The sequence below is a fragment of the Coregonus clupeaformis genome, chromosome 12 (genome assembly GCF_020615455.1).
Source record: "Coregonus clupeaformis isolate EN_2021a chromosome 12, ASM2061545v1, whole genome shotgun sequence".
Lineage (NCBI taxonomy): Eukaryota > Metazoa > Chordata > Actinopteri > Salmoniformes > Salmonidae > Coregonus > Coregonus clupeaformis.
The window spans coordinates 28,994,260-29,001,805 of record NC_059203.1 but is presented as its reverse complement, the minus strand read 5'-3'; the positions used below and the strand labels follow the sequence as shown (position 1 = coordinate 29,001,805).

General features: G+C 43.1%; 1 protein-coding gene across 1 annotated transcript in view; it reads left to right on the top strand.

Moving 5' to 3' along the window:
* Nucleotides 1-173: 173 nt before the first annotated feature.
* Nucleotides 174-7,546, top strand: part of LOC121578159 (calcium/calmodulin-dependent protein kinase type 1-like) — a 69,432-nt gene continuing 62,059 nt past the window's right edge. The window contains exon 1 of the mRNA XM_041892312.2: nt 174-519. The gene's annotated coding sequence lies outside the window, so the exon portion shown is untranslated. The remainder of the gene's footprint in view (nt 520-7,546) is intronic.

Here is a 7,546-nt window from a genome sequence, read left to right as displayed (position 1 = left end):
TAACTAAGTCGCTCTGGATAAGAGCGTCTGCTAAATGACTAAAAATGTAAAATGGATGGTAACTACCTCAATGCAGATTCGATTGAATTGACATGCAATATTAGGCTACAGAGCGTCTAAAATTCTCAGAATCAACATTATTTTGTTTTATCATTCTGAAATTAAATCTCACGCAATTTCTATTGTATCTAATGAAATTGCACCCCCTCATCAATAGCCAGCCCAAATAGCTTATAATAACATCATCATGAAGTCTAATGCGGTATGTTAGGCCATTAGCTTTAGGCAATACAATCCATGTCAGGCGATAGAGTTAATTTAACCTAGGTCCAGATAGTCGGCTACCTTTTATTCAACGCTTTTGCTGATTTAGGGCTGTTTGATTTCCTGAGCTCTGAAGCCCATGCCCTTCTTGGCGTCAGGCTACTCGCCTGAACTGATCTAGTGCTGCGCACAGAGAGCCAAACCTGAAACCACACATTGAGAGGGAGAAGGGATTATTGAGCTCCGTGCATTCAGGTAAGATTTTCATTCTATTTGGATGCATAAGAAAATGTAACCACATTTCAGTCATTCAGTTTTTTGGCCTCGGGTATAATATCGCAGTAGACTATTCTATAGCCTTCCTATCCAACCGGCGCATCTTCGATTTTGCAAAGGCTATGTCTTATACCGTAGCCTACAATTCATATCCAAGATGCTCTTATAGGCTCGCTAGACTAAACCGTTGAACGTTGAGAACATGCTTAGGCCTATGCACAGCGCACCCACACTCCTTTAAGTGCCTATTGATGTGCGCTATACTTGTACTTGGATATATTAAAATATGTATGTATGATAACAGTGTAGATTACATGTTTGAGCAGTTCTGATTCATCTCACTGGTCAACCCGTCTGCTGTAGTACCGTTTTCATTAATAGCCTAATCGTGCCTAGAAAGACCAGAAGGTTTCTCAATAAATTGAAAGTATACATATTGTAATCTAATCTATTCTATTCTATATCAGAACTATTTTTTTCTTAATCTTGCTATTTTACATTTCAATTGTTGTCGTAGCATGTTGGAATTTAAATAAAGCTAGAAGAACTATGAGGCTATGGAACAATATGTTGCATCTTTCCCTTGTTATTGGTATTATTCTGCTATAGCCTATTCGGCCACTGGCTGTCCTTACTACTTACTATTCAAACATAGAGCAATAATGTCCAGGACTTCCACACATTTACTTGTGACTATGGATGCACTGCACTCATGCACTGTGCTACAAACTGGGACTTGGCCAACAGGGTACCAATGGTCATAATCGGAAATTGACAGGTTGGCTTGAAATACACTTGTTAGAGAGGTTGCGGTTGTACAACATATGTTAGGGTCCAGCTAAATCTCCCTTTCTCTGTAGTCCTAAACAAGTATACTATATACAGTGAGGGAAAAAAGTATTTGATCCCTTGCTGATTTTATATGTTTGCCCACTGACAAAGAAATGATCAGTCTATAAGTTTAATAGTAGGTTTATTTGAACAGTGAGAGACAGAATAACAACAAAAAAATCCAGAAAAACGCACGTCAAAAATGTTATAAATTGATTTGCATTTTAATGAGGGAAATAAGTATTTGACCCCCTCTCAATCAGAAAGATTTCTGGCTCCCAGGTGTCTTTTATACAGGTAACGAGCTGATTAGGAGCACACTCTTAAAGGGAGTGCTCCTAATCTCAGTTTGTTACCTGTATAAAAGACACCTGTCCACAGAAGCAATCAATCAATCAGGTTCCAAACTCTCCACCATGGCCAAGACCAAAGAGCTCTCCAAGGATGTCAGGGACAAGATTGTAGACCTACACAAGGCTGGAATGGGCTACAAGACCATCGCCAAGCAGCTTGGTGAGAAGGTGACAACAGTTGGTGCGATTATTCGCAAATGGAGAAACACAAAAGAACTGTCAATCTCCCCCGGCCTGGGGCTCCATGCAAGATCTCACCTCGTGGAGTTGCAATGATCATGAGAACGGTGAGGAATCAGCCCAGAACTACACGGGAGGATCTTGTCAATGATCTCAAGGCAGCTGGGACCATAGTTACCAAGAAAACAATTGGTAACACACTACGCCGTGAAGGACTGAAATCCTGCAGCGCCCGCAAGGTCCTCCTGCTCAAGAAAGCACATATACAGGGCCGTCTGAAGTTTGCCAATGAACATCTGAATGATTCAGAGAAGAACTGGGTGAAAGTGTTGTGGTCAGATGAGACCAAAATTGAGCTCTTTGGCATCAACTCAACTCGCCGTGTTTGGAGGAGGAGGAATGCTGCCTATGACCCCAAGAACACCATCCCCACTGTCAAACATGGAGATGGAAACATTATGCTTTGGGGACAGGACAACTTCACCGCATCAAAGGGACGATGGACGGGGCCATGTACCGTCAAATCTTGGGTGAGAACCTCCTTCCCTCAGCCAGGGCATTGAAAATGGGTCGTGGATGGGTATTCCAGCATGACAATGACCCAAAACACACGGCCAAGGCAACAAAGGAGTGGCTCAAGAAGAAGCACATTAAGGTCCTGGAGTGGCCTAGCCAGTCTCCAGGCCTTAATCACATAGAAAATCTGTGGAGGGAGCTGAAGGTTCGAGTTGCCAAACGTCAGCCTCGAAACCTTTATGACTTGGAGAAGATCTGAAAAGAGGAGTGTAACAAAATCCCTCCTGAGATGTGTGCAAACCTGGTGGCCAACTACAAGAAACATCTGACCTCTGTGATTGCCAACAAGGGTTTTGCCACCAAGTACTAAGTCATGTTTTGCAGAGGGGTCAAATACTTTTTTCCCTCATTAAAATGCAAATACATTTATAACATTTTTGACATGGGTTTTTCTGGATTTTGTTGTTGTTATTCTGTCTCTCACTGTTCAAATAAACCTACCATTAAAATTATAGACTGATCATGTCTTTGTCAGTGGGCAAACGTACAAAATCAGCAGGGGATCAAATACTTTTTTCCCTCACTGTATATACAAAAGAATGTGGACACCCCTTCAAATTAGTGGATTCGGCTATTTCAGCCACACCCATTGCTGAAAGGTGTATAAAATCGAGCACACAGCCATGCATTCTCCATAGACAAACACTGGCAGCAGAATGGCCTTACTGAAGAGCTCATTGACTTTCGACATGGCACCGTCATAGGATGCCATCTTTCCAACAAGTCAGTTCGTTTAGGTTCTGCCTTGCTAGAGCTGCCCCGGTCAACTGTAAGTGCTGTTATTGTGAAGTGGAAACGTCTAGGAGCAACGGCTAAGCCGCGAAGTGGTAGGCCACACAAGCTCACAGAATGGGACCACCGAGTGCTGAAGCGCAAACAGAGTTCCAAACTGCCTCTGGAAGCAACGTCAGCACAATAACTGTTAGTCGGGAGCTTCATGAAATGGGTTTCCATGGCCAAGCAGCAGCACACAAGCCTAAGATCACCATGCGCAATGCCAAGCGTCGGCTGGAGTGGTGTAAAACTCGCCACCATTGGACTCTGGAGCAGTGAAACGCGTTCTCTAGAGTGATGAATCACGCTTCACCATCTGGCAGTCCGACGGACAAATCTGGGTTTGGCTGATGCCAGGAGAACGCTACCTGCCCAAATGCATAGTGCCAACTGTAAAGTTTGGTGGAGTAGTAATAATGGTCTGAGGCTGTTTTTCATGGTTCGGGCTAGGCCCCTTAGTTCCAGTGACGGGAAATCTTAACACTACAGCATGCAATGACATTCTAGATCAGGGCTGCCCAACCCTCTTCCTGGAGATTTTCAGTCCAACCCTAATTTAGCATATCTGATTCAGCTAGTTAAGGTCTTGTTGTCTTTGTGGCAACAGTTTGGGGAAGGCCCTTTTCTGTTTCAGCATGACAATGCCCCCGTGCACAAAGCGAGGTCCATACAGAAATGGTTTGTCGATCGGTGTGGAAGAACTTGACTGGCTTATACAGAGCCCTGACCTCAACCCCATTGAACACCTTTGGGATAATTTGGAACACCAACCGCGAACAAGGACTAATCGCCCAATATCAGTGCCCGACCTCACTAATGCTCTTGTGGCTGAATGGAAGCAAGTCCCCGCAGCAATGTTCCAACATCTAGTGGAAAGCTTTCCCAGAAGAGTGGAGGCTGTTATAGCAGCAAAGGGACAAACAACATATTAATGCCCATGATTTTGGAATGAGATGTTCGACGAGCAGGTGTCCACATACTTTTGGTCATGTAGCGTATGTTTGACTGTTGCCTTACTCAACTTATTTTCACCTCTTCACAGCCTACAGACAAATACAGTAACTATGTGAAATGCATTAACATTTTACTGCAGAATACTTTTGGCAGTCATAATGAATTTCACTAAATAAAACTTCCATCTATCCTCATGATGATGGATGGGACTACTGGAGACTACTGCCAGCCAATTTCTCCTGCACTTTATTAAAACGGTTTCATCCATCAGATTGTAGTGTTGACTCTTGAGTGTTACAATCTTATCTAAAGATACATCGTTTTCACTTTTGTGACAGATTTATAACAGATTAAGTGATGTTGGAAATATATATATATATATATATACATACACACAGTGGGGGAAAAAAGTATTTAGTCAGCCACCAATTGTGCAAGTTCTCCCACTTAAAAAGATGAGAGAGGCCTGTAATTTTCATCATAGGTACACGTCAACTATGACAGACAAAATGAGATTTTTTTTCTCCAGAAAATCACATTGTAGGATTTTTAATGAATTTATTTGCAAATTATGGTGGAAAATAAGTATTTGGTCAATAACAAAAGTTTCTCAATACTTTGTTATATACCCTTTGTTGGCAATGACACAGGTCAAACGTTTTCTGTAAGTCTTTACAAGGTTTTCACACACTGTTGCTGGTATTTTGGCCTATTCCTCCATGCAGATCTCCTCTAGAGCAGTGATGTTTTGGGGCTGTCGCTGGGCAACACGGACTTTCAACTCCCTCCAAAGATTTTCTATGGGGTTGAGATCTGGAGACTGGCTAGGCCACTCCAGGACCTTGAAATGCTTCTTACGAAGCCACTCCTTCGTTGCCCGGGCGGTGTGTTTGGGATCATTGTCATGCTGAAAGACCCAGCCACGTTTCATCTTCAATGCCCTTGCTGATGGAAGGTTTTCACTCAAAATTTCACGATACATGGCCCCATTCATTCTTTCCTTTACACGGATCAGTCGTCCTAGTCCCTTTGCAGAAAAACAGCCCCAAAGCATGATGTTTCCACCCCCATGCTTCACAGTAGGTATGGTGTTCTTTGGATGCAACTCAGCATTCTTTGTCCTCCAAACACGACGAGTGGAGTTTTTACCAAAAAGTTCTATTTTGGTTTCATCTGACCATATGACATTCTCCCAATCCTCTTCTGGATCATCCAAATGCACTCTAGCAAACTTCAGACGGGCCTGGACATATACTGGCTTAAGCAGGGGGACACGTCTGGCACTGCAGGATTTGAGTCCCTGGCGGCGTAGTGTGTTACTGATGGTAGGCTTTGTTACTTTGGTCCCAGCTCTCTGCAGGTCATTCACTAGGTCCCCCTGTGTGGTTCTGTTATTTTTGCTCACCGTTCTTGTGATCATTTTGACCCCACGGGGTGAGATCTTGCGTGGAGCCCCAGATCGAGGGAGATTATCAGTGGTCTTGTATGTCTTCCATTTCCTAATAATTGCTCCCACAGTTGATTTCTTCAAACCAAGCTGCTTACCTATTGCAGATTCAGTCTTCCCAGCCTGGTGCAGGTCTACAATTTTGTTTCTGGTGTCCTTTGACAGCTCTTTGGTCTTGGCCATAGTGGAGTTTGGAGTGTGACTGTTTGAGGTTGTGGACAGGTGTCTTTTATACTGATAACAAGTTCAAACAGGTGCCATTAATACAGGTAACGAGTGGAGGACAGAGGAGCCTCTTAAAGAAGAAGTTACAGGTCTGTGAGAGCCAGAAATCTTGCTTGTTTGTAGGTGACCAAATACTTATTTTCCACCATAATTTGCAAATAAATTCATAAAAAATCCTACAATGTGATTTTCTGGATTTTTTTCCCTCAATTTGTCTGTCATAGTTGACGTGTACCTATGATGAAAATTACAGGCCTCTCTCATCTTTTTAAGTGGGAGAACTTGCACAATTGGTGGCTGACTAAATACTTTTTTCCCCCACTGTATATATATATATATTTTTTTATTTTTTTTATTTCACCTTTATTTAACCAGGTAAGCCAGTTGAGAACAAGTTCTCATTTACAACTGCGACCTGGCCAAGATAAAGCAAAGCAGTGCGATAAAAACAACAACACAGAGTTACATATGGGGTAAAAAAAAAACATAAGGTCATAAAATACAACAGAAAATATATATACAGTGTGTGCAAATGTAGCAAGTTATGGAGGTAAGGCAATAAATAGGCTATAGTGCAAAATAATTACAATTAGTATTAACACTGGAATGCTAGATGTGCAAGAGATTATGTGCAAATAGAGATACTGGGGTGCAAAAGAGCAAAATAAATAACAATATAGGGATGAGGTAGTTGGGTGGGCTAATTTCAGATGGGCTGTGTACATGTGCAGTGATCGGTAAGGTGCTCTGACAACTGATGCTTAAAGTTAGTGAGGGAGATAAGAGTCTCCAGCTTCAGAGATTTTTGCAATTCGTTCCAGTCATTGGCAGCAGAGAACTGGAAGGAATGGCGGCCAAAGGAGGTGTTGGCTTTGGGAATGACCAGTGAGATATACCTGCTGGAGCGCAGACTACGGGTGGGTGCTGCTATGGTGACCAATGAGCTAAGATAAGGCGGGGATTTGCCTAGCAGTGATTTATAGATGGCCTGGAGCCAGTGGGTTTGACGACGAACATGTTGTGAGGACCAGCCAACAAGAGCGTACAGGTCACAGTGGTGGGTAGTGTATGGGGCTTTGGAGACAAAACGGATGGCACTGTGATAGACTACATCCAATTTGCTGAGTAGAGTGTTGGAGGCTATTTTGTAAATGACATCGCCGAAGTCAAGGATCGGTAGGATAGTCAGTTTTACGAGGGCATGTTTGGCAGCATGAGTGAAGGAGGCTTTGTTGCGAAATAGGAAGCCGATTCTAGATTTAACTTTGGATTGGAGATTCTTTATGTGAGTCTGGAAGGAGAGTTTACAGTCTAACCAGACACCTAGGTATTTGTAGTTGTCCACATACTCTAGGTCAGACCCGTCGAGAGTGGTGATTCTAGTCGGGTGGGCGGGTGCCAGCAGCGTTCGATTGAAGAGCATGCATTTAGTTTTACTAGTGTTTAAGAGCAGTTGGAGGCTACTGAAGGGGTGTTGTATGTCATTGAAGCTCGTTTGGAGGTTTGTTAACACAGTGTCCAATGAAGGGCCAGATGTATACAAAGTGGTGTCGTCTGCGTAGAGGTGGATCTGAGAGTCACCAGCAGCAAGAGCGACATCATTGATATACACGGAGAAAAGAGTCGGCCCAAGAATTGAACCCTGTGGCACCCCCATAGAGACTGC